Source organism: Gymnodraco acuticeps, unplaced genomic scaffold, assembly GCF_902827175.1.
Source record: "Gymnodraco acuticeps unplaced genomic scaffold, fGymAcu1.1, whole genome shotgun sequence".
NCBI lineage: Eukaryota > Metazoa > Chordata > Actinopteri > Perciformes > Bathydraconidae > Gymnodraco > Gymnodraco acuticeps.
Window position 1 is genome coordinate 81,825 of NW_022991532.1, and position 25,676 is coordinate 107,500.

A 25,676-nucleotide genomic window follows, 5' to 3' on the forward strand; every position below is an offset into this window, starting at 1 on the left:
TTTTTTGGTCCGGTTTTATGTAAAACAGCAGCTACATCTGAAACCATATGAACCATATACATTTTGTTAGTATGATATTATTCTAAAGACTTTTCATGTGTCTGACACACTTTTCAGGTGTTGATAATAACCATAAAAACATGCTATAACGTCATCATAGTCTTTCTTCTAAAGAAGGTTTTTGTTCCTTTATTTGCAGTGAGTTACAATAACTGAGAACTGAGATTGCCCAAATGGTTTGTAATGTAACCATGCTCTCTGAACAGCAGCATTTAATAGCTCTAGCAAACGTGTGTCTGTTTGAGTGTGTGTTTAAGACTTTTATTATGAGGGAGCACATTATCGCAAGACAAGCTGTCCTTTCAAAAATCTAAAACCATCCTTCCAGATGAGTCTGTCTTTCTGTCTCCCCGAGAAACCTCCTGTCTGTGTTCACTTTTTCAATCTCCCTTCAACCCCTTTTTGAAAAAGTGATCCAGATCTCGGGCTTAGGAGCTCCGAGGAACCTCCCCGGTGCCATGTTACTACACAGTCAAATCTGGAGTGTTCATTTAACACTCATATGTTCACTGGCTCAGTGTTAAAAATTGACTCTTTAAGTGTTAAATTAACACTTAAAGAGTACCCAGGGAATTCTACATTTCACATTTAATATCTGGATCACCTCTAAGGAAGTTAATGAAGCTTCTTGTTAAGAACATCTGGGCTCAAACAGAAAGAAAGGAAACCCCCTGCAGATAAAACCATCTTCTCTCTCACACCACTAACATGCACAATAAGTCCGTCATCCACATCCTCCATGTCTCCTTCCAGAACATCTGCGTCACTGTATTGCCTACTGCCTTAAGAGAGAGGCCCACTTCCCAGCTCTCCTCTGTTACCATGGAAACAGCATCATACCCCCGCACCACAAACACACTCATCATCATCTCAAATGCCTGTTTAGTGAGGCGGTTTGTCTCCTATGTGCTCAAACACATGCAGCATTATGTGCTCTCAGTGATGGAAACATGATGAGATGAAATATTATTTCTGTTGGTTTGAAATATGCTCTACCTGTGAGCCCTTTGTTGAACTTTTCTGATAGGTATTGGGTTCTGTTTTTTTTTTGTAATATTTTATTTATAATTTTCAGGTTTATGTAACAATTAAACAAAAACAAAAAAAACATGTAGCATAAAAACGCAAAACATCCCCCCTCCTAAATCAAAACACAACGAGATACTACACATACACAGTGCTACTGTATATCCAGAGGCCTGTTGGTTAATCAGATGATATATCTTTTCCAAGACTATATGTGATCTTTTCAAGAGGAATACAACTGTTCATTTCTAAAGACCATTTATCAATGAGGAGAGGAGAGTCAGATTTCCATGTTAGTGTTATGCATTTCCTAGCCACACATAAAGCAATTTCCATACATTTAATTTGGGATTTAGTTGAAGATCTATTGAGACTTGTGAAATCGCCCAGTAAGCAAAGCTCAGGATCTAAAGGGAAGGTAGATCATGTGATCTTGGTTAAGGTGTCATACAAATCGTACCAAAAGAGCCTCACTTTTGTGCAAAGCCAGGTACAGTGTAGGAAGGAGCCGACCTCGATACCATACCTGAAGCACATCTCTGACAGCTCGGGCTTGGATCTATGTAGTTTCTGTGGGGTAAGGTACAGTTGATGGAGGAAATTATAGTGAACCAGTCTGTACCTGGCATTAATAGTAGCTGACAAACTGTCTTTACATAAATTACTCCAGCCGGTCGAAGACCTTTTCAGCGTCTAAAGCTACAGCTATACTGGGCTCAGTCTTTGACTTTGTTAGGTGGATAATATTAAAGAGCGTACATAAGTTATCAGCTGATGAACGTTTAGAAATAAAACCACTCTGGTCCGGATCAATTAATTGTGGCACACATTGGCCAAGCCTGTTAGCCGGGCCTTAGATATTCATTTATAGTTCGAATTCAATAATGAAATAGGTCTAAATGAAGAGCACTTTAATGGTACTTTATTTTGTTTGTGGATCACAGTGATTATGGCAGTAGAGAATGATTCAGGCAGAGTTTGAGTTTTTGATGCTAAGTTAATTACATCCATAATGAGTGGGATGAGTAAATCCTTAAATTCTCTGTAAAATTCTGGTGGGAAACCATCTTCTCCCGGCGATTTGATTGCAATGAGCCCAAAGCTTTTTCAATTTCTTTCTGAGTGTAGAAGTTTATTTTGGTCTTCTTGGCCAAGCTTTAGCAAGTCAATAGTGGACAGGAATTCATCAATTTTAGTCAGATCTTCTGGTGATTCCGATGTATATACATTTGCATAAAACTGTTTAAATGTGTCATTAATTTCCACCGGGTTATTATTGAACCCGCTTCAGTTTGAATTGCGTTAATTGTTCTTGAGCTTTCCTCTGTTCTGAGTTGCCAGGACAGAATTGTATGTGCCTTCTCTCCCAATTCATAATACCTTTGTTTAGTTCTTAAAATGGCTTTTTCAATTGTATAAGTTTGTAGCGTATTGTATTTGAGCTTCATGTTTAACAGCGATTGGTATAATTAATACCTTGGACCCAGATTGTTGAAACTCCTTTTCCAATTTCAAAATATCTGTTTCCAGTTTTTCTTTTTCTGCCATATATTTCTTTTTAATACCTTTTGTATAAGAGATTATTTGTCCCCTTAAATAAGCTTTAAAGGGATAGTGGAAATGGAACCTCAAATAGTTTCGTTTTAACTTATATACAAGCATAATTACGTACCAAAACAATCACACCTGATTACAAATATATAATAATTGCCTTGGGCATTTTAGAAGCACTTTATTGCAGCTTCCCCAAAGTTTTTTAGAAACGAAATTATCGCTTCAGCCAAACCGGAAGTGACGAAAACTCAGGAAGACGATACGATAACAAACCATGGCGTCTATGCAGAATGAACGTGGAAGGGCAAATATACCAGACAAAGAAGAAGGATTGTACGAGGTATCCAGTGATGATAGCGAGTCAGAAACATCCTCTCGGCTTTCCTACGAAAATGTCGTTTTAGGAACTGAATCTGAATCCGGTTCAGTAAGCGACGATGGTGACAATATTGAGCTAGACGATGGACCATTACGTCCTTATTTGTTCGAGCCCGAGCCCGAGGTGATGGTTCACGGCATGGGCAATGGCGAGGATGACCAGGACCAGGCGCCAGATGATGCACCCCTACGCACAAATAATCTTGACTGGTAGGTCCCTAAGCATAGCTCACGCATCTTAAGATCACCTGTAGCCTTTACAAATATTAATCATTGTTAACCAGTTAAGCCCGAAGGTCCCCCCAGTGGACCCCTCCCACAGTTTTTTTTCTCTCACATGTCTCAGGGCTTCTTAACATTTATGAAACTATTAATGTTTCATACCCTTTTAAAGGTAAGAAACTCCGCTAACTGACAATAAGAACAATTGTTAGCTAGAAAAAACACAAGAGTAATACCAAGCCTTTGAATTAGCATTGAGCGAAACAATGCTAACTAATGCTAACGCTTTTTTACACACAACACACGGTAGAAATGCCCTTATTACTATCTTAACTGCACAAACAAGATATACGATTTAAAGCTGAGACTCCACAGATTCCACACATGTAATCATTACTGTAAGACCTCGAATTCCTGGAGCTATCAGCCAGAAAAGAGAAAGTAAACAACATCCGGTTCCAAAAATATTACAATAATTACGTCTTACCTTTTTTGATTTGTGATCAAAAGTTGTGTTCAACGGAATAAAAACGCATCTCAAGGTTAATCCAATGTCGTTGTGTCACGTAGAATTTTTCTGTCGCACTACAGCCATACAAACACATCTATTCACCATAATAAAGGTCGGCTATTCACATGCAAATGCTATTGAATGTCCGCCATTGTTTGTGCCCGTCTTCCTATGCTCTCGTCATCACCCGAAGATTCCCGACGATTCCCGAAGTATTTCGTTTCATTGAGAGGGCGCAGTAAAATTGAAACTAAAATGAAACTAGGCACATGAAATTAAAAAAAATTGTTTATTATGCTTCTTTTTAATAAAAATACATAAGTTAAACCCAAAATTCGCGGATTTCCACTATCCTTTTAAGTGTGTCCCATAGTATAAAACTATTTAGGAGGAAGGACAGTTAGTCTCGCAGAATAGCTTTATCTGGTCCCTAATAAATATGCAAAAATCTGGTTTTTGAAGAAGCGTAGGGTTCAGTCGCCATCTATATGAGTTAGTTGTTTTTTCTGGCATCAAAATAGAAAGGGTCAAAGGAGAATGATCAGACAGGGTCCTAGATAAATATTCAGATTCCAATGCTCTATGAACTAGCTGCGTTGATAAGAGAAAAAGGTCGATCCTAGTATGAGACTTATGGGGACAGGAATAGAAAGAGTAGTCTCTGCTTTGAGGGTGCATCCGTCTCCAAACATCTGTCAAATTTAGATCTTTCATAAATGCCAGGGTGGTTTTGGCAGCTTTTGATTTAGATACTGCCAAGGATGACTTATCCAGAATAGGATCCAGTCACAAATTATAATCGCCCCCTACCAGTATGTTTTGTGTATCTTGAATAAAGGATGCATCATCATGGTTGGGTGCATATAAGTTTAAAAGTGTCCAGGGTTCTCAGTAAATCTGACAATTATCTAATACATATCGGCCTGATGGATCAATAATAGTTTCTCCAATCGTCACTGGAGTGTTTTTATTTATTAAAATAGCTACTCCCCTGGTTTTGGAATTAAAGGATGATGAAACTACATGTCCTACCCATTCTCTCCTCAGTTTCTTATGCTCCTGTGTGATAAGATGGGTTTATTGAAGCAATATCAATTTGCAGTTTTTTCCGGTGTGTCAAGACTCTTTTCCTTTAAACCGGTCCGTTTAGCCCATTCACATTAAAGCTAACAAATTGGATGGAGTAACGGCCCGTCCACACAGCGGCTTTGGAAAAAGCTTGCCGGCGGGCGTGTCTGAAGCTCGACCAACAACCAATCCCATGAATCTCCTGCCCCTGACACACAAGCAGCGGTTTTGATTGGCTAGAGCTTGTACTGGCATATGATTTGATTGGCTGACGCTTCCACCGAAAGCTTCAGAAGCTTCAAAAGTTGAACATTGCTCAACTTTTGCTGCCTGAAACGCCAGGAAAGCTCCGCTCTGCTTCCCACAATGCAGTTCGGCGAAAAGTGACGTCACCCCATTCAAAGTGAATAGGCAGAAGCTTCCAACGCCGCTGTGTGGACGGGCCGTGAGGCAAACGGAATATCCTTAGATCAAAGCTCCGTCTTAACCTGGTCATACTCCTTTCTGCGTTTCACCAAGCTGGTGCTTAGGTCGGGAAAAAACAACACAGGCTTACCGTCGTACTTGATGGGACCCTTATTTTCTCTGGACCGCTGTGCGGTGATTCGCAGGATCTTGACTCGGTCTTGGCATTTGAGCAGTCGCATCAGAACAGGTCGCGGTCTCTGGTCTCTGGTCTCCCTCGTGCCATGCGCGTTATGAGTGAGCCACTGATCAATACGATGTATTTTATCATCACAGGTTATTTTGTTACATTAACATTGTTAAAAGAGTCAGAACAATTCAACCCGACCATCTTTTATAATGTGAGCGAATGTATGTACACTTTAAGCCATATAATATAAATATTATAGTAGGTATTTGCTTTGAAATAGTATATACTGACTGAGCATCATTAACGGAGCGTCGACACTACAGCTTCAAAAAAAGCTTGGAGCTGGAGCTGAAGCTTGGGGATTGTATTCGAGCAACGCGACCAACAACCAATCACATGAATCTCCCGCCCCCGACATACAAAGCAAAAAACCCCGGGGATTTTATGCGAGCAATATATATATATAAACTCCCCAAACAGGCGAAAACCTACCAGTTTCACCCACTGTCTCTGCCACCTCCCTCCATGCCTGGTTCCTCCGGTTTGTATCCCGGTAGGTGAAGAGGGTCTGGTCATACAAAACCGGGTGATTTGCTACGGCGATAATTAGTTTCTCCTCCATCTTTTTTTGAAATATAGAAATGAACGGCGGGATATCTCTCCCAGCTTAGACGCGGTTTGATTGGCTAGGGCTGTCAGATTTTCAGAAACGGGATTTGATTGGCTGGCGCTGGCTACTCCGGCGTCTCCGGCGTCAGAAGTTGAACATTGTTCAACTTCTGACGCCGGAGACGGACCGCTATGCTACCCACAATTCAGTTCAGCAAAAAGCAAGGCAACGTGACGTCACCCCATTCAAAGTAAATGGGCAGACGCGTTGGAAACCGTTTTTGAAGCTGTCGAAGCTGTAGTGTGGACGAGCCGTAACGGGCCGTCCACACTACAGCGTCTGCCCATTCACTTTGAATGGGGTGACGTCACGTTGCCTCGCTTTTCACCGAACTGAATTGTGGGTAGCATAGCAGTCCGTCTCCGGCGTCAGAAGTTGAACAGTAGCCAGCGCCAGCCAATCAAACCGCGTCTAAGCTGGGAGAGATATCCCGCCGTTCATTTCTTTCAAAAAAAGATGGAGGAGAAACTAATTATCGCCGTAGCAAATCACCCGGTTTTGTATGACCAGGGGTCTCATTTATAACACTGTGCGTAGGATTCACGTGGGAAGGTTGCTTACGTAGTAGAAATCCAAAAAATAGGTACAGAAATGTTCCGACACTTACCGATTCACCAAACATTGCGTACCGGCGAGAAAGTGCGTACAGCACTTCCTACGCCGGTTTCCCTTTATAAATCGCAACCGACTCGAAATGCGGTGCAGCTTTTGCGGGCTTCACGTAACGCCCATATTTGCCTAGAAATAGTAAAAGAAACGCCCATTCATTCATTCATTCTGACTGCATGAAGAAGATCGCAGGAAATGACGACAGAACAGCTAAAAAAGACATCTCACACCGTGTCAGATTTTGGTTATTTTGGGGAGGTCGAGATAAATCATATTGTTTGGTGGATGCAGTTTGAACCATGAGTAGCAGCATGGAGGTCGGATCGTCACCAAAATAAATAAATAAGTGGTCCGAAAAAGGTTCATGACAAAAACAATACACATAGCCTTCCTCAGGCAGTGTGTTTGTACCGGGGACAGGAGACCCCCCCTTGATGAGAGACTGTAAGAAATGATCGGGGAATCCCTCCGGAGTGGAGTGATGACGACTGGATCTGAATGATGTTTTTGTATTTGGTGGTTTATGTCCCAGCTGTCGATCAGCTGTGCGCAGCGTCTCCACTGCAGCAACTCTATATCCACCAGTTAAAGGAAATACAACTAATGTGTTGTGTTATATCAGCTGTACAATTGACCACATATGGTGTTCTTAGTTTCCATACCTCCTGTGTTTTATGAGTGACTTATCAAGTCTTGGCAAACGGCATAAAACATGATTAAACATGGTAGTAAACCATGCTCGTATCTACAACCTATAGAAATGCAAAACCGCATCATTTATGAGAAAACATTTCATAACATTAACACAACATATTCGAGGTGGTTTTAAATAACATATCCGTATTTATTTATTTCTCCAAGTTATGTTTTTGTGTGCACTGAGGAGTCGCAAACAGGCGTTTGTTTAATCATTTTAAGATTGGCTTTAATCAATGTTTGAAAATGAATTCTTCATATATGATAAATGAGAGGTAACATTTTATTTATGGTATTATTTCCACATATTTCTCTCCATTCTTCCTTCTGCCAACGGTGTCGCAGTTTCTCGTCTCTCCCGTTTTTGTGCTTAGTGCGTACGCATGGGTTAGAGTTTGCGTGGAGGACTGCATGTTTTCCCGTCAAGTTAGTATTTTATAAATCGCAAACATTGCGTAGAAACTGGCGTACGCCATTTTTTGAGGGTATATCCCTTTATAAATCAGTTCCCAGACCCTCTTCACCTACCGGGATACAAACTGGAATAACCAGTCATGGAGGTAGGTGGCAGAGACAGTGGGTGAAACTGGTAGGTTTTCGCCTGTTTGGGGAGTTTATATATATTATTGCTCGCATAAAATCCCCGGGGTTTTTTGCTTTGTATGTCGGGGGCGGGAGATTCATGTGATTGGTTGTTGGTCGCGTTGCTCGAATAAAATCCCCAAGCTTCAGACACGCCCAGCTCCAAGCTTTTTTTGAAGCTGTAGTGTGGACGCTCCGTAAAGGCCTTGACACACCAAGCAGTCACCAGAGGACTCGCTGACGCCGGTGTCAGTACCAGATATGTTCGGGCTACCAGATATGTTCGGGTGTATTTCCGTCGCATCCGTCATCCGTCATATTCGTCATATTTTACGGCAACTCAAGAGGGCCATCACGGTCAAATTCCGAACATTTAAACATAGCCGACACTTCATTCTTTACTTTGTCCGTTATTATATGTAAGGCAAGGCAAGGCAAGTTTATTTATATAGCACTTTTCAACACAAGGCAATTCAAAGTGCTTTACAAAAAATGAAAGAGATTAAGAAAATGGCATTTAAAATCAGTCATTAAAAAGAAAAGCTAATAAAATAAACATTAAAAGAAAAAATACATGGATAAAAGTTACTAAGATATGAATAGTTCAATTAAAAGCAGCGACAAAAAGAAAAGTCTTCAGCCTGGATTTAAAAGTAGTCAGAGTTGCAGCGGACCTGCAGGTTTCTGGGAGTTTGTTCCAGATATTTGGAGCATAATAACTGAATGCTGCTTTACCATGTTTAGTTCTGACTCTGGGGACAGAAAGCTGACCAGTCCCTGAAGACCTGAGAGATCTGGATGGTTCATAATTTAGCAGGAGGTCAGAAATGTATTTTGGGCCTAAACCATTCAGTGCTTTATAAACCAGCAGCAGTATTTTGAAATCTATTCTTTGACACACAGGAAGCCAGTGTAAAGACTTCAGAACTGGAGTGATGTGATCCACTTTCTTAGTGTTAGTGAGGACTCGAGCAGCAGCGTTCTGAATTAGCTGCAGCTTCCTAATAGATGTTTTAGTGAGACCTGTGAAGACACCATTGCAGTAGTCGAGTCTACTGAAGATAAAAGCATGGACAAGTTTTTCCAAATCCTGCTGTAACATTAGTCTTTTAATCCTAGATATATTCTTTAGGTGATAGTAGGCTGATTTAGTAATTGTTTTAATGTGACTGTTGAAACTCAGGTCAGAGTCCATGACTACACCTAGATTTCTGGCTTTATCTGTTGTTTTGAACATTGCACACTGAAGCGCAGCGCTAACTTTTATACGTTCTGACTTGGCTCCAAAAACCATTACCTCAGTTTTATCTTTGTTTAATTGGAGAAAGTTCTGACACATCCAGTCATTGATTTGTTCAATGCACTTACTCAGTGTTTGAATTGGAGCATAGTCTCCTGGTGAAATTGTTACGTAAATTTGTGTGTCATCTGCATAGCTATGGTAACTTATTTTGTTGTTCTTCATTATCTGAGCCAGTGGTAGCATGTATATGTTAAAGAGAAGAGGCCCCAAGATGGAGCCTTGAGGAACCCCACATGTCATATTTGTCAACTCAGATGTGTATTTACCTATAGAAAAAAAGTTGTTTCTGTCCTTTAAGTAGGATTCAAACCAATTTAGAACTGTTTCCGAAAGTCCCACCCAGTTTTCCAGTCGGTCTAGTAATATGCTGTGGTCAACAGTGTCAAACGCAGCACTGAGATCTAATAATACTAACACTGAAGTTCTGCCACTGTCTGTGTTTAAGTGGATGTCATTAAAGACCTTTACAAGAGCAGTCTCAGTGCTGTGGTTTGGACAAAAGCCTGACTGGAACACATCGAAACAGTTATTTAAATGCAAGAAATTACTCAACATGTAGAAGATTATACTTTTTCTCCGTCATATTGTTTCCATAGCAACAATTTAAACAGGCATAGCCTACACTTCATTCTTTACTTTGTCCGTTATTATATGTAGAAGATATTAATTTGTTCTCCGTCATGTTGTTTCCATAGCAACAACTTCAAACAATAACAACTAACCGCTAGCCGCAAAGCTAGCATCACAGCCACTGCTCCGTTTTCGGAGACTTTGCACACGTTTTTCACAAACATTTTCACGCTAGGAGTACTTCCACTAGCTTCGTCTTGATCTGTAGATGTGATTTGATGTGTCGTGTGTCCCCCCAACTCCTCTCCAAAGTTCAGATATTTAATAAAACACTCAGGGGAGTTTCCTGAATGTTCATGCCCAAAGCTAAGCACTAGGCCCTGGGTAAATTAAGAGGCTGATCTCGGGCACTTTTGTCCACTTTCCCTGGTGGTAGAAACTCAAGCCATACATCCCTGGATTCGTCTCAGAGAGTAGATGATCAGTGGGGCCTTGTTTTTACTGAATGATGTGTTTTTTTATGGGGAATTCAAATATGAGCTTATTTTTAGGATTTTCGGAGACTTTGCACACGTTTTCACAAACATTTCCACGCTAGGAGTATGGGAGTACTTCCATTCGCTTCGTCTTGATCTGTAGATGTGATTTGATGTGTCGTGTGTCTCCCAACTCCTCTCCAAAGTTCAGATACTATATAAAAATACTAAAAGGTAATTAAAACATTAAACATAATGACAAAATAACAACCTGAAAGATGTGTATTCTATCTACACATTTCGTAATTATCTAATCTAGTGGCCTTATAAAAGTGTTGGCTAAAGTAACGCAGAATATATATATTTTTTAATTGTAAATAATTAGAAACATTATTTATGTGCACAAGTACATGGGACCCCACCATAGCACCCCACACATAACAAGCTGTCCCGAGTTCCTCCGGCTGCAATTCCGCAGACGGCCGGTGTGTGGCAGCAGAGCGCTGGGAGCAGAGGGAGGTGAGTAGACGGACATGACGGATGACGGATGCGACGGAAATACACCCGAACATATCTGGTACTGACACCCATAGATATATATAAACACTAGATGACTCACCCGCGCTGCTGGCCAATGGAGACCGACGTTGCCACTTGGCCGCCATCTTGCTACAGGCAGTTCTCTCATTCATAACATTATGGTTTACTATTTAAATAAGCATAGCTTGCTCAATTTTCAACCAATTTTCAAACGGTTTGGTTTTTTATAAACATCAAAGACCAAAAACCAACATAAAATGTGCTCACAGACAGGCCAGTTCTGTCTAATTTATCACAATTATTTTTGACATGAGATCTTCATATTACTATACTAGTTTTGTATTTAGTTTCTAGATTTGTAAACAAATCCAGAACCTTTGAAATATGTTATTGAAAAAAGACCAAGAATAATATAAACTGTACCATGTGTCCTTTTGTGTCCTTCTGTAGTCCATTTGTGGTTTGTCTTGTCTCACCCCGGCTGATATATCACAAAATTCACTGTTTAAATTGTTCCCTATATTGCCCCTATGCCCCTGTAAGGTGTCCTTGGGTCCTTGGGAAAGGCGGCCCCCCAAAATAAATGTATTATTATTATTATTATTAAGAAGAACAACTTGGTGTGGTGTGGAGGGGATGTAGGAAGCAGGAGCAGGTGGGGAGAGATGGGGCTTCAAGGTTCAAGGTTATTTGTTTTAAATGTGTCTTGGAGATAAGGACCAGCTGCACACAATAAAATACAGTATAACACAAAACCAATAAGACACACGGTGACACATGGCACACCAACAATCAATCATCGTCCAGCCTCAGCTTTGGTATTCTTTCACAACCATGTTATGGGTTTATTAGACTGAGCAAACATAAACATATGTGGGGAACATAGTGCTGCATCTCATGGAACATGAAGATTTAATAAATACATAGTAGGTGGCGATATATGCTCCTAGTGGTAGCGATTCGCCATTAGTCTGCCCTGTCCGGTCAAATTCCTCACTCCTGAAGTGCTCACTGCAGAGCAGTGTCCTGTCACAGGAAACAAAACCGTCTCTTCTTAGGGCGAGTTCCCACTGCCTTAAACCTTAAAAACATGAGAAAGGTAGCCAGATATATAAATTATTGTCAACATTTTCCTCCCTTCTTTCCTTTAACATTAAGGGTAAGGACAAAAATACACACCGAAATTATCATATTTTTGGTATGTATGCATGTATGTATAACCTACTTTAAGAATAAGACAACCCACTAAGAGTAATAAAAAAGGTGTCCAAAAGAAACATTAAATAATTGTGTAAAGAAATGGTAGCAACATATTCTAAAGAGGCTGGGTCAACAACAATCTTGCAATACTATTATCTCACATAGCCCCACTGATCCTGTGTAGCAGGACTTGTAATGTACATACATCCACTAAGTAATTAACGATTATCCTAATTTTAGTCATAATATTGTCATATCTTACACGTGAAAGGTGATCCCACGGGTTCTTGTTTGCAGATGCGGTGATTAGAGCAGCCGTAGGCTGCACAAAAGTCCGGCATAGTCAGGTACTTCTGTAAACACAAAGCCAGCAAATTCCTGTATCATAATGCAATATGTTTTTAACAAGCCAAACCACTTGGAAGAAATCATGTGTAACTTAAGTTATGTTGAAAAGAAAGAGCAGTTATGCCTCTCCCACTGGTGTAAAGTTGCTGGGTCAACTTTGTAATATAGGTCTCACTCACAGCCTCTTGTTATTAGCCAGCTAATAAATACAACCACATAAACAAAGAAAGGCTGCAATTTCAACATGTCCAAGCATCCTGTATCATAGCCATGCTAATAATGTTTATAATAAACCAAACCGTTTGTAAATCAGTCAAGATTTCAGCGAGTTAAGAGTATTTTTGTGCAGATCACTCACCTTACAACAGCTACCATAGCGCAAATCAGAGTAACTGTTGACTGTAGCAAGATGGCGGCCGGTCAGCTACGCTGGAAAATCTCCCATGAGCCATCTAGTGTTTATATATATCTATGCTGACACCGGCTGTTGCGTCGCCGTGTTCTCCTGCATCTTGGCCATGTGTCACACGGGAACACACCGCAAAGACTTCAGTGCGTGAGTGGCAATAACTCTCCTTACCAGCAGGCGGCGGTAGTGTGTATTCGTCATTCAAAAGAGGCAACAACCGGAAGACAGAGAAGAAGAACAGACCGTGATATAAACAAACAACAAATAGGGTGTGCGTTCCATTTTCACTCTCGTCCATCGAAAACATGTTTCGTGCGGCACTGGAGCTAGATTTGGGTTCTGCCCGATCTGTATTAATGTCATGTTGACAGGTTATCATCATGTAGGCGTTGATAAAAGCTCATTCTAATGTATGAAGGTACGAAATAAAGTTTTGCATTTCCTATCCTGCTATTTGTGTGTATTCTTTTAATCACTCAGCGATAAGAAACAATAACAATGTGCCTACATAACTGTCAGTTGCAGCCCTAGCATTAGTATTGATTATAGTAACAGCTACAACATTAAAATACTTCTAGGCAGATTTAGGAGGATAATGGGAGAATGAACAGAGGGGCAGAAACATCCATCTGAATAATAATAATAACTTTATTTGTATCGCACCTTTCATACAGGGGATTGCAGTTCAAAGTGCTTTACATCAGTAAGAAATAAGATATACAATCAGTGTAAAATAAGCAGCAAGAGCAAAGCATAAAGTGGGATAAAATAATGCAGATATATATATATATATATATATAGTAATCCCAACAGGCCACCTTGTTTATGGTTTGATTCAGTTGTACATTACATTTATTTGATAACTTCAGTTAACTTTGAAGATTCCGAACACTACAAAATATAATCAAGACATATTTTATCATGTATTATAGTAGAAAGTATAAATAGTTTGAGTAGTTTTTAGTAGAAATATCCCTTACAATAAAGGCAGTATAGTATGCCCATGTGTCATCTCCAATAAATGGCTTCAACCATCCTTTAAACTCAGGGTTTGATTCCCACTACTTTATGTACTTTTGTGAATACAGTTTAGACTGTGACACGATGACCTACGTGGATGTTTAGCTTGTCACAGAGAGGCACACACACAGTGGACGAGGTGATTAAGTGACTGAAGCTGTCTCGACGCGGGAGAGTGTGGCTGTCTCCTCTCTGCTGTGACTGCAGCTGAGCTGCTGCGGGAGGCAAAGCTAGTCTGCGCACCTGTGAGGGGGCTCGCGGCAGCTCGTTAACTGCAGAACAATACGTGAGTCTCCAAACACCAGAAAAGTCCCTAATAACACCATTACAAGTCGTTAGATCAGTCGTTAGTCGCTTTTGAAAAAAATAAGTAGCCGGAGGGTTTGGAAAGCCACCGAATTTAACGACAAAGTCGCCAAGTTGGCAACACTGGTCTGTGTGTGACTTCTTAAATCGTTTGTTTACGTCCCTCACTTCCGTTTCGCTTCTGATTCGCTAGCTGAACAGCCAATCAGAGTGATTGCTTGGTCCGACTGCCTGACGTGGCCGATTCAACATGTTGAATCGGCCATGCATCGGGTCAGGCAGTCCAAATAAGGCGTGTAAAGGCAACCGAACAACAAATATTTGCCATGGTGTGAATGTGTATGGTGTGAAGCTTTTCCAGACGCGTGGTGTTGACAGCAAATCAGGTCTTCTCTTTGAGTGCATTTAAGATGTTTATTTGGATTGCAGGATGATGACAGCGAAACAAGAGCCGGGTGTTTAACTGATAACTAAACAACTAACTGTGATAAAGAAATAAACAGAAATTAACTCAAAACAAACAGAAAATAAGCGAAAACACGCACGGTTGAAAAACTGTGTGGCCTGTGTCCTCCCCAAATAGTAGGCTATACCCTGAAAATTGGCTGAGTCCCCGCCTATGCCCAGGTCAATTCAGTCGTATCACAGCACCTTCATATACAAATATTAAAATACATCAAATTGGCTGCAACACACCGGCTCCTAATTGTTACTGTATAATAACATAACAATTCAACAACATACAAAACATTGCAACCAAATAGAATAGTCCATATCAGTATTCTCAATCCATAATGTTCATTGTTCATGTAGATAATCCAATAGGGTTGGTAACCCCAATAATAGAAGTTGGGTTTCAGTCTTTATTCAGCTTCCAATAGAAGACAGATCTTCGTGATAGGTCGCTCCAGGATGTTGTACTTCGTCCAGACTTTAACCGACCGCACAAGTCCCTGTCTGTCGGGAAAGGTCTGCAGTACCTTGCCCAACAGCCAGGATCCGCGAGGGGCATTAGAGTCCGCTACGATGACAATGTCTCCTGTGACAAAGTTCCTCTTGTCCTTTGGCCACCGTTGTCTCTCTTGCAACAGTGGTACATACTCCTGAATCCATCTGTGCCAAAAGAGATTGGCAAGGAATTGAACTTGCCTCCATCGTCGTTTGGAGTAGGAGTCATTTTTGTCAAAAAGCCCGGGTGGTAGAGAAGGTTTGCCTTTTAACAAGAGAATGTGATTTGGAGTCAGGGGTTCGAGATCATTTGGATCCTCTGAGGTTTTTGTAATGGGACGGTCATTCAATATGGCTTCCACTTCGCACAGGAGTGTTTGTAGTCCTTCATCATCTAAATGTTGCTGATGAAGAATAGAGTTCAGCACTTTCCTGACCATGCGAATGACTCTTTCCCTTACTCCTCCATGATGGGATGCGGCTGGAGTGTTGAAACTCCATTTCACTCCAGAATGAAGCAGTGAGTTTTGAATTTTCTGATGGTTCAAATGAGATAGAGCTTCTCTCAGCTCACGTTCTGCTCCAACAAAGTTGGTTCCGTTGTCTGATTTGATGTGTGATACTTGGCCTCGCCTGGAAATGAATCTGCGTATTGCATTTATGCAAGAACTGGTGTCCAATGAATAGGCCACTTCCAGATGGACTCCCCGACTGGCCATGCAGGTGAAGATAACTCCATAGCGTTTGATGAGGCTACGGCCTCTCTTCACTTCAAACGGCCCAAAATAGTCAATGCCCACATTTGTGAATGGTGGAAGATCAGATTGCAGTCTTTCTTTTGGCAAATCTGCCATCTTTTGTACACCCAGCTTTCCCCTATATCGTCTGCAGACAACACAGGAAGAGAGGATCTTTCTAGCAGCAGCATTTGCTCTGGTGATCCAGTATTGTCGACGAAGTCTGGAAAGTAGGTGATTTCTTCCACAGTGTCCTAACTGTTCATGAATGTGGCGTAAGATTAGAGTGGCGATATGTTGGTTCTTAGCAAGAATGACTGGATGTTTTGTGTCTTCAGGCATTGCTCCTTTGCTAAGCCTACCTCCCACTCTCAAGATTCCTTGTTTCAGCACCGGATCAAGTTTATAAATGTGACTGCTTTAATTCACTGCAGATGTTCCCTTTTTCAAAGCAGTGATTTCATAACTAAACTTGTCCATTTGGCAGTACTGAATGATGACACTTTCCGCTGCGTCAATATCTTCAGGAAATAAGACGTGACCACCCATTGTGGCTCTGAATCTTTTCATGTCCTCTTCCTCTTTGTTCTTTTGTTGAGTTGGGTCAAGTCCACTGCTGGATAGAGAAGCTTGTATTTATTTTCTCTTTTGACTCAACAACTGCAACGTCTTTCTCAGCTGGAGAAACCACGCAACTGAGATCTTAAGCCTTTTCCACGAGGAGAAGTGGGTTATCAGTTGATTTACTGCATTCTGTGGGTCTTCATCAGAGATGTTATTTGTTGCATTTGGTGCATCATTAATGATGACAGTATTAACTGAAACTTCTCCTCTAACCTCTGGGTCATCACTGCTGATGGAAGTTGAATCCAAGATGTTAAGAGGCCATTCCTCTTCACTCTTGGAAAGAAACTCTGGGCCATGGATCCATCTGCTGCAAGTGAGAAGGTGTTCAGCTTTCACCCCACGAGAGGCCTCATCAGCTGAGTTCCGTTTTGTGTCAACGTACCTCCATTGTGAGATATCTGTGGCTTCTCTTATAGCAGAGACCCTATTGGCAACAAAGGTGTGAAAGCGCTTTGTTTCGTTCCTGATGTACTTTAACACTGTTGTGCTGTCTGTCCAGAAGATTGAGTTTTCCAGCTCTAGTTGCAACTCTGCTTTCAGGAGTCTGTCAACTCTCGCTGCCAGCACAGCAGCTGTTAGTTCCATCCTTGGGATTGTCACATTCTTTAGAGGAGCAACTCGTGCCTTTCCGAGAACGAAAGTTACATGGATCTTCTCATCATCACTCTGCAGCCTCAAGTATGAAACTGTGCCATAGCCGTTCTCGCTGGCGTCAGAGAAATGATGTAGTTGGGCACTTGTGAGCTGTCCAAATCCTTTGGGTTTAAAACATCTCGGCACACTGAAAGTGCTGAGTCTTCTTAGATCTTCTAGCCACCCCACCCACTGCAACTGGTAGTTTTGAGGAATGTGCTCATCCCAACTGTAGCTCATCTTACAGAGGTTTTGCAGCATTATCTTGACAGGTAAGGTGAAGGGTACTAAAAATCCAATGGGGTCGTAGACCGAGCTCACCACCGACAGGATACCTCTTCTTGTGAATGGCCTTTCTTGGACTGCCATCTTGAACCTAAAGGTGTCAGTTTCTGCGCACCACTGCAGTCCCAGGGTTCTTTCGACAGGAAGGCTGTCTCTGTCAAAATCCAGTTATTTCACTTCCTTGGCTATTTTCTCCACATCAATGGCTTCCAACACTGACCTGCTGTTGCTGATCCATTTCAGCAGTTGGAATCCTCCCAACTGGCATAGAGCGGTCAGGTCTATAACCAAAGACATGGCTTCTGCCTCTGAAGACAAGGATTTCAAGCAATCGTCCACATAAAAGTTCTGCTTGATGGTGTCTGTTACATGAACTGGGAAGTCTGCTTTGTGGTCTTCAGCCGTTTTTCTAAGGGCGAAACTGGCACAGCTGGGCGATGATATTGCACCAAACAGATGAACAGTCATTCTGTACTCAGTGAGCGGCTGTGTCAGATCACCTCTTGGCCACCATAGGAAGCGAAGAAAGTCTACATCCTGTTTTGCCACTTGGACTTGATGATACATAGCTTTTATGTCAGCCATAACTGCTATAGAGTTTAGGCGAAACCTTGTGAGAACTCCGAGCAAGGAATTTGTCAAGTCAGGTCCCTGGAGTAGTTTAGTGTTGAGTGACACACCTTTGTAGCTTGCCGCACAGTCAAATACCACTCAGGGTTTTCTTTTTAGGATGGTACACCCCATGATGCAGGATGTACCACACCTTTCCTTCTTTTCCTTTCACCTGATGCTCTGGCACACTCTCTGCATAGCCGTTGTTTATGACATCACAAAGAAAGTTGGTGTATTCCTCTTTGAATGTTGGATTTCTCTCCAATTTCCTTTTTAGGCAGAGGACCCTTTGCTCAGCAAGATGATGGTTGTTGGGCATGACAACATTGTCCTCTTCTCTAAAATGCAACTTCAAGCAGTAATGTCGATTGTTGAGTTCAGCTGAAGTGTTGGCAATTTGCATGAACTTAAGATCTTCTATGGACATTTCTGGCTTGTCTTCTGCTGATTTCTCATTGAAGTCATGGTTGTACTGCTTCATCAGCAGTTCGTCTATGTGAGCAATGGATATGCGGTTGGCTGTGACTGTGGGGCAGCTACTCCTACTCTCATTGCCTCCTCTCAATGGTCCGTTGGCAACCCATCCCAATAGGGTTCAAACAGCATAAGGTCCTTTACCCCTGCTGTTTATCACTTCCCATGGCTCCATTACTTCTGGAGAGTTAGTTCTAATTAACAGCTCCACATCAGCATCGATAGCAGGAATTTCCACAGAGTCCAAGTATGGCCAAGCATACAAGTATTCCTGTTGTGGGATGTTATTACGAGTCACAGGCATCTTGCGTTGGGTGTAAACATCAGGCAACTCAATATAGATGTTACCATTGAGTGCAGCTACCTCTAGTCCTGAGATGACGTGACTGTTGACAAAGCTTTCTTTATTCATTGTTTTCATCAGGAATTTAGTGTTCCTTCCTCTCACCTTTAGCTTCCTCATCAGTTGCTCAGAGCAGAAAGTAGATGAGCTGCCGGGATCTAGAAATGCATAGGTCTTTAGAATTGTGCTGCCTTTCTTTGCCTTGATCTTTACAGGAACAATTGACAAGACGCAATCCTGTGCTCCGGCTCCTATATGGCCACATGTCTTGGGAGTAGTGGCTTGACTCATCCATGTTGTTTCTTGCTGTGTGTCCTTTGATTTATTTCCATTCCTTTGCATGGATATGGAGAATGCTAGGATGTTTCAGGTTACACAACTTACAAGACAGCCGACTGTGACAATCTTTACTCATGTGTCCAACTGATAGACATCCAAAACAAGCACCTTTCTTTTTTAGGAAATCAATTTTATCCCGATGCTGCTTATTTTCCATCTTGGGGCACACTTCCAATCTGTGGCCCTCTTCACACAGCAGACAAGGTCCCTTTGTTGACTTATCAGGTAAGTATTTCTCCTTTTGAGTTTCAGAGATAACAGCTGCCACAGATGTAGCGAAACTGCTTCCTTTCTCCTTTATGACATGTAGCTTATGTCCTCCATAGCGTTACAGCAGACGCGTAGGAATAGTGAAAATGCTTGTAAGGCTTTGATGTCCTCTGACTTCAGTGGTGCCCATCCAAGTGCTTTTTCCATATATGCAGTGGCTATTTTTTGCTCATTTCCAAAGCATTCTTCTAAAAGCATTCCTGCTCTTTGATACCCCCTGTCAGATGGCATGTGTTGACAGCTCTTGACCAGCTCTCTAGGTTGCCCTCGAGTGTACTGCTCCAGGTAGTATAAGCAGTGCTAGCAGCTTTTCCTTCCACTCCATTTTCAAAAGCTCTGACAAATAAGTTGTACTCAAGAGGGTTTCCATCAAACACTGGTATGTCCCTTGGGGGTAATGATAATGAAGACTGCTGTTGCACTAGTAATGCTGTGATGTCGTTTTGCTTTTGCATGATGGTGAAAATATTGCCTTGGTCCGGTTCCTCACTGTTTTGGTTTGATTGCTGTGATGGCTGTGCAGTTGGATATGACTGACGAGATCTTTGAGGCATTCTGCCTTGGTCCTCATCGACTTGGATACATTGCTGTTGTGTATATGCACTGGGATATGACTGCAAAGACCTTTGAGGCATGCTTGGGATGTGATTTGAAGCATACGTTTTTGATCTGGTTCCTTGTGAAATGGTTTCTTTGCGCCGTGCCCCTGTTCCACTTGGCATTGTAGCTGCAGTATTGAACTGGTTGTATGGATTTTGATGTGATTGAGTGGGTTTTGTAGATTTACTGCCTCATGTTGGTGGATGATTGTATTGACAGCTTGGCTCCAATAATTGTGCTTTCATTGACATAGCAGTTTTACTGCCTCCTGTTGGTGGATGATTGTATTGACAACTTGAAGTTTGTGGAACAAATGGCACAGCAGCAGAGGGTTTGAGAGCAGACTTGTGTTTTGACACATATGAATTTGTTCCATTTGTGACTCCTATGTCAGACCCTCTGTTTCTGAGTACTGTGACTTTTGCTGTCTGCGCAGCAATCTGACTTTGCACTTCAAGCAATTCCCTTTTCTTCCTAATTTGAGCCTCTTGAGCTTCCAGCTCATGCTTTTCCTTGAGAGCAGCCTCCAAAGCCAGGAGCGCAGCCCTTTCAGCCTCTGCCTTGATACGTGCAGAGCACGTTGTTGACCTTGAGGACCTAGAATGGCCAGAGCTTCCACCTGACACATTTGTTTTGTCACCAATGTTAGAAATACTGTCATTTTGCCCAATATTATCCAGCTCCTCATTTGCATGTAACACATCATCGATTTCATCATCCACAACCTGTATGCATTTCTCCCTGTTTGCATGGACCCATTTTTCCATTTTGTGTATTACTCCTTTAACATTGTGCATTTGATTTTGAAACCATTCCGTTTGTTTAACCATTTCATCCTCAGGCAACAAAGGTTTTAATGACTCATGCAACCTTGTAGTTTCCCCAGACAGTTTCCACAACATTTCATGATTTGCATGTCAGAAACATTTCCATCTGAAATCATCATTTGTTCCAATTCCTTTGCCATTTTACACAATTGCTTTATCCCAGAATTCCTGTCCTTTTGCATAGATAATATATTTGCTTCCGCTGCTTTATATGTGAGTTTAGCTGTCCATTTACCAAGCCCATCCTCCTTTTCAGTTTGATTGACAGCAGCGTTCGCTTTGTTTAGAATTACTTTATGGGATTTGCCTGTACCCCGTTGCGTGAAGGCCACTCTCCTCCGCAACCTTTTATTCATTCATAAATACTCCTACCGTGACTTTGATGTTTGGTCCGTCCCCGTTCCTCTTGCGAGTGCGTAACGTGGATTTAAGTCGGGAAAAGTCAATGAATACAGCGCTGTCCTCCTGTGTCCATCCGTCTTTGGAAGCAAGTTTTTCAACAAATGTAAAGGCAACCGAACAACAAATATTTTCCAGTGAGGGATATGGTGTGAAGCTTTTCCAGACGCGTGGTGTTGACAGCAAATCAGGTCTTCTCTTTGAGTTCATTTAAGATGTTTATTTGGATTGCAGGATGATGACAGCGAAACAAGAGCCGGGTGTTTAACTGATAACTAAACAACTAACTGTGATAAAGAAATAAACAGAAATTAACTCAAAACAAACAGAAAATAAGCGAAAACACGCACGGTTGAAAAACTGTATGGCTTCCCTCTGGTGATTCCCAATCCCTAATGCTGTGCACCTGTGTCCTCCCCAAATAGTAGGCTATACCCTGAAATTGGCTGAGTCCCCGCCTATGCCCAGGTCAATTCAGTCGTATCACAGCACCTTCATATACAAATATTAAAATACATCAAATTGGCTGCAACAAGGCGTGTCACGGCAGACGGTGCGGGACACACCAACCTGACTACGGCGCCGCGAATGCCCGACAGCCTCTGACGGCCTCTGACTCCCAAAATCGGGTTGGTGTGTCAGGGCCTTAAGACCCACCGAGATCAGATATCCTAGTTTATCAGCCTTCGAGCCTACATTATGTTGTGATAAGTGGTCATTTTACGTATTATGTATTCTAGTGCACACATTAAGTTCACATATGCAAATCAGGCCATGTGTTTTGTAGCTATAATCATCACCATGGAAATACAACAATAACAAGGAATTCATATTAATATTACCAAGTTACACAGAAATAGATAAAACACATGAGAACAAAGACCACATAGATAAACGCATAAACGTTAAGTTAGAAATGAAAACATATTAACAACAGTGTGGAAAAGTATGAATATATGTGTTTCTAGTTCTCAACGTAGCCTATGTGAGTACCCTCGTCATTCGGTGTCGCTGTATCGAAATGTAACCAAGTAAACAGTCAAATTTGATCTGGATAAGTGCGGCAAAGTGCAGAATACCGTTTTGATAAGGGATACATGTGTGTAGTCTTTAATATTAAACATGATCGCTGGTTGATAGCCACAGAACTCGTATCACAGTTTAATCTGAGCGGATCACTGTTTACCACAGCTCTCCACGCTGCGTGTAAACAACTCAGACAGAATGTATGTTTCACTAACAGACGGTATGAAAGTATAAACGGGTCTCAAATGAACTCGACATTATATTAATAACGATATATGATACAAATATAAGACTGACAACAAGAACAAGCCACAGAAGTCGTATCACAGTTTATCCTGGGCGGAGCTCTCCACAGCTGAAGACTTCTCCACGCTGCTTTCAAACTGTGAGTAAACAACGTGTGCTTCACTTGGAGGCTGTCTGAAGGTGTACACAGGTCTCAGATGGACTTGGTATCACATTAAGAACGATATTCAATAATAAGTATGGCAATAATAGCTGGTTTAAATGATTTATTGGAGTTCGCAATGTTTTGAACAGACATCCCCAGTCAACTCGTTTTTCTTTTTGTAGTCCCCGCTGTTCGCGTCCGGATATCTCCATCGTAACCACAACCTCACACACTGGTACTGAATGTGCATCAAAGTGTTCCTACCGAGCCAAATATACCAAAAGATTTATGTAAACGACAGAAGAAGCGATCGAAAATCACCCCAGTTGATCGGGAAACCAGTTAACGAGGGAACCAGTTAATCCGGAACACCGGCAGCGTGTGGAGCTCAGCGGCCGGGCCGCCAGCTGTCAGGTCGATGGGAACGACGCCGGTGTTGCAGTATAACTTGAGTCATGACAACTGGCGACATTCTATTATTTTCGTCATAGGAATCCGGGGCGTGTACATTGAGGACCCATTGTTGACTTACCATGTCGATCGCCTCGTTTGTTGTTTACGTTCATCTTTTGCTATATCTGCCTTCCTAAGATCACTTTGATGCACATTCAGTACTCGTATGTGAGGTTGTGGGTGAGAGGTGGATATCGTGATGCTTACAGGGAGGTATCGAACATTACAAAGTATAGGTGACTGTGTGGATGCCTGTTCAAAATATTGCAAACTTGAATAAATCATTTAAATTATATATTTGTGTCCGACTTTCATTTGTACATCGTTCTTAATGTGATGTATAGTAGCTCTGATAGCTGTCCATACCTTCAGACAGCCTAAAAGTAAAACACAAGTCGTTTATTCACAGCCCGAACGCTCATCGACATGACTGGATCACTCATGACAAGTTGTGATCAGCTCCGATTAAATTGTGATATAAATGCTGTAGCTATTCTCCAGGGAGCACGTTTTTTTAATGAAATACCTGTATCCCTCTCATCACAACAAGACTCTACACTGTGCAGGAAAAACAATTACATACATGAAAATAACCTTGATGCATGGGAATGAAACACACACACTATCTTCCGTGGCTATACTGATATGTCACAGTAACGGTCAACCACAGAAACGTAAGTCCAGCGGGGCACACGGTGATTGCACAATTACAAATATGATTATGATCTGCTCAGTTAATTTAGCTGATTCAATTATATTTAGTTATATTCTTTATTATTCAATTCAAAGTATGTTCAAACAAATGTAAACCAAAAAATCATCCTCATTAATGAAGTTATAAATAAGAGTTACTTTACCATTAAAGCCCAATGTGACATATATGTCACATTTCAGATATTTGACACTAGGGGTTACTTGTCAGAAATGTGTTCTCGGTGGTCTATTTAGTCTAAATGACGTTCCCATTAATTTCCCCAAAAGTAGAAATGGGTCCGGGTTCTTATGGGTTAAACGTATAGGCTTAAGGCATAATAGAACTACTGTATTATATGTATTCAACGTGTGCCCCGCTGGACTTACGTTTCTGTGGTTGACCGTTACTGTGACATATCAGTATAGCCACGGAAGATAGTTTGTGTGTTTCATTCCCATGCATCAAGGTTATTTTCATGTATGTAATTGTTTTTCCTGCACAGTGTAGAGTCTTGTTGTGATGAGAGGGATACAGGTATTTCATTAAAAAAACGTGCTCCCTGGAGAATAGGTACAGAATTGATATCACAATTTAATCGGAGCTGATCACAACTTGTCATGAGTGATCCAGTCATCTCGATGAGCGTTCGGGCTGTGAATAAACAACTTGTGTTTTACTTTTAGGCTGTCTGATATGGGCTCAGAATAGTCTCATAATACACACATGCACACAGAAGGATTCACACTTGTATTTCATGATCCGCAAAATGATTCACACTTGTATTTCCGGATCCACACACAATGCACACACAAATGTGTTCCGTTTCATATACATGTAAATAAAATCCAAATACAGAAAAAAGTTTTACATATGTATTTTTGATCCTCACATATTTGTTTTCCGTTTAAATCCCCTGAACCTGCAAACACAACCCGCTCTGTGCACGGATCGCTGTGCATTCGTGTGTGGGTTTTTTGAGACTCCCCTGACGGTCAGCCGATTCGTACTTGTAATTTTTTCTATCTATAGCCAATCAGATGTCTCCTCAATTCTAAGCCAATCACATGAGTGCGCCCCCACGAGGGTAGATTTCTTGCGTTCATGATGTAGCGCTTCATGTATGCATTTTGCGCTGCCCGGAGCTGACTGCTCCATGGAGCCTTTCTGCAGGCGCTAATCTCAGGACATCTCCACTCTCAGTACAGCGCCACTTTCCGAACAGGAAATGCACGCAAATACAAGCCTTTATATGATTAAGGCACCGCGCCACTTTCCGAACCATTGATGAATGCTTGTGTACACAAAAACGGCAGGCAAAACCGTTTGAAATGTGTGTTTCCTGTATGGCGAATACAGCTGCTTTATTTATGTCTGTATGAAGTTGTTGTGAGTGTGGAGGGAGCAGCTACAGGTTAGCTTAGCCTAATCGATCTAATCGATCACTACGAAGCCAGTGCTAGACCTGTTAACGGGGGGAGCCCCGCCGGTCATTATCGGCTCTTAATAGTTTGATCGGTGCTCTCTATAAAGGCCGATCAGGAGAGCTGGATCTGATCGATATGGACATAAACGCGAGTGAAGTGTAACCGGACGCGAGAGAGAGATCAGATCAGCTGCTGAGTCTGATGGAGACACGCTGCTCTGCATGATGACCTCATGCTCCGCCCTCTGTTTAGCGAGCTGACCGGACTGCGCAAAATGCGTATATGAAGCGCTACGTCATGAACGCAATAAATCATACCCTCGTGGGGGCGCGCTCACGTGATTGGCTTAGAATGAAGGAGACATCTGATTGGCTATAGATAGAAAAAATTACAAGTACGAATCGGGTGACCGTCAGGGGAGTCTCAAAAAACCCACACACGAATGCACAGC

The 25,676-nt window shown here is 41.7% G+C and overlaps 1 protein-coding gene and 1 long non-coding RNA gene across 3 annotated transcripts in view; one reads left to right on the forward strand and one right to left on the reverse strand.

The window, feature by feature from the left end:
- The window catches only part of LOC117533404 (ras-related protein Rab-37-like), a 66,989-nt gene that overhangs the window by 795 nt on the left and 40,518 nt on the right, over positions 1–25,676 (forward strand). The window lies entirely within an intron of this gene.
- Positions 11,664–12,827, reverse strand: LOC117533406. Its single transcript, XR_004567052.1, has 3 exons — positions 12,767–12,827; positions 12,323–12,413; positions 11,664–11,941 (listed from the first exon to the last, which is right to left on the reverse strand). It is a non-coding gene; the product is annotated as an uncharacterized LOC117533406 (long non-coding RNA).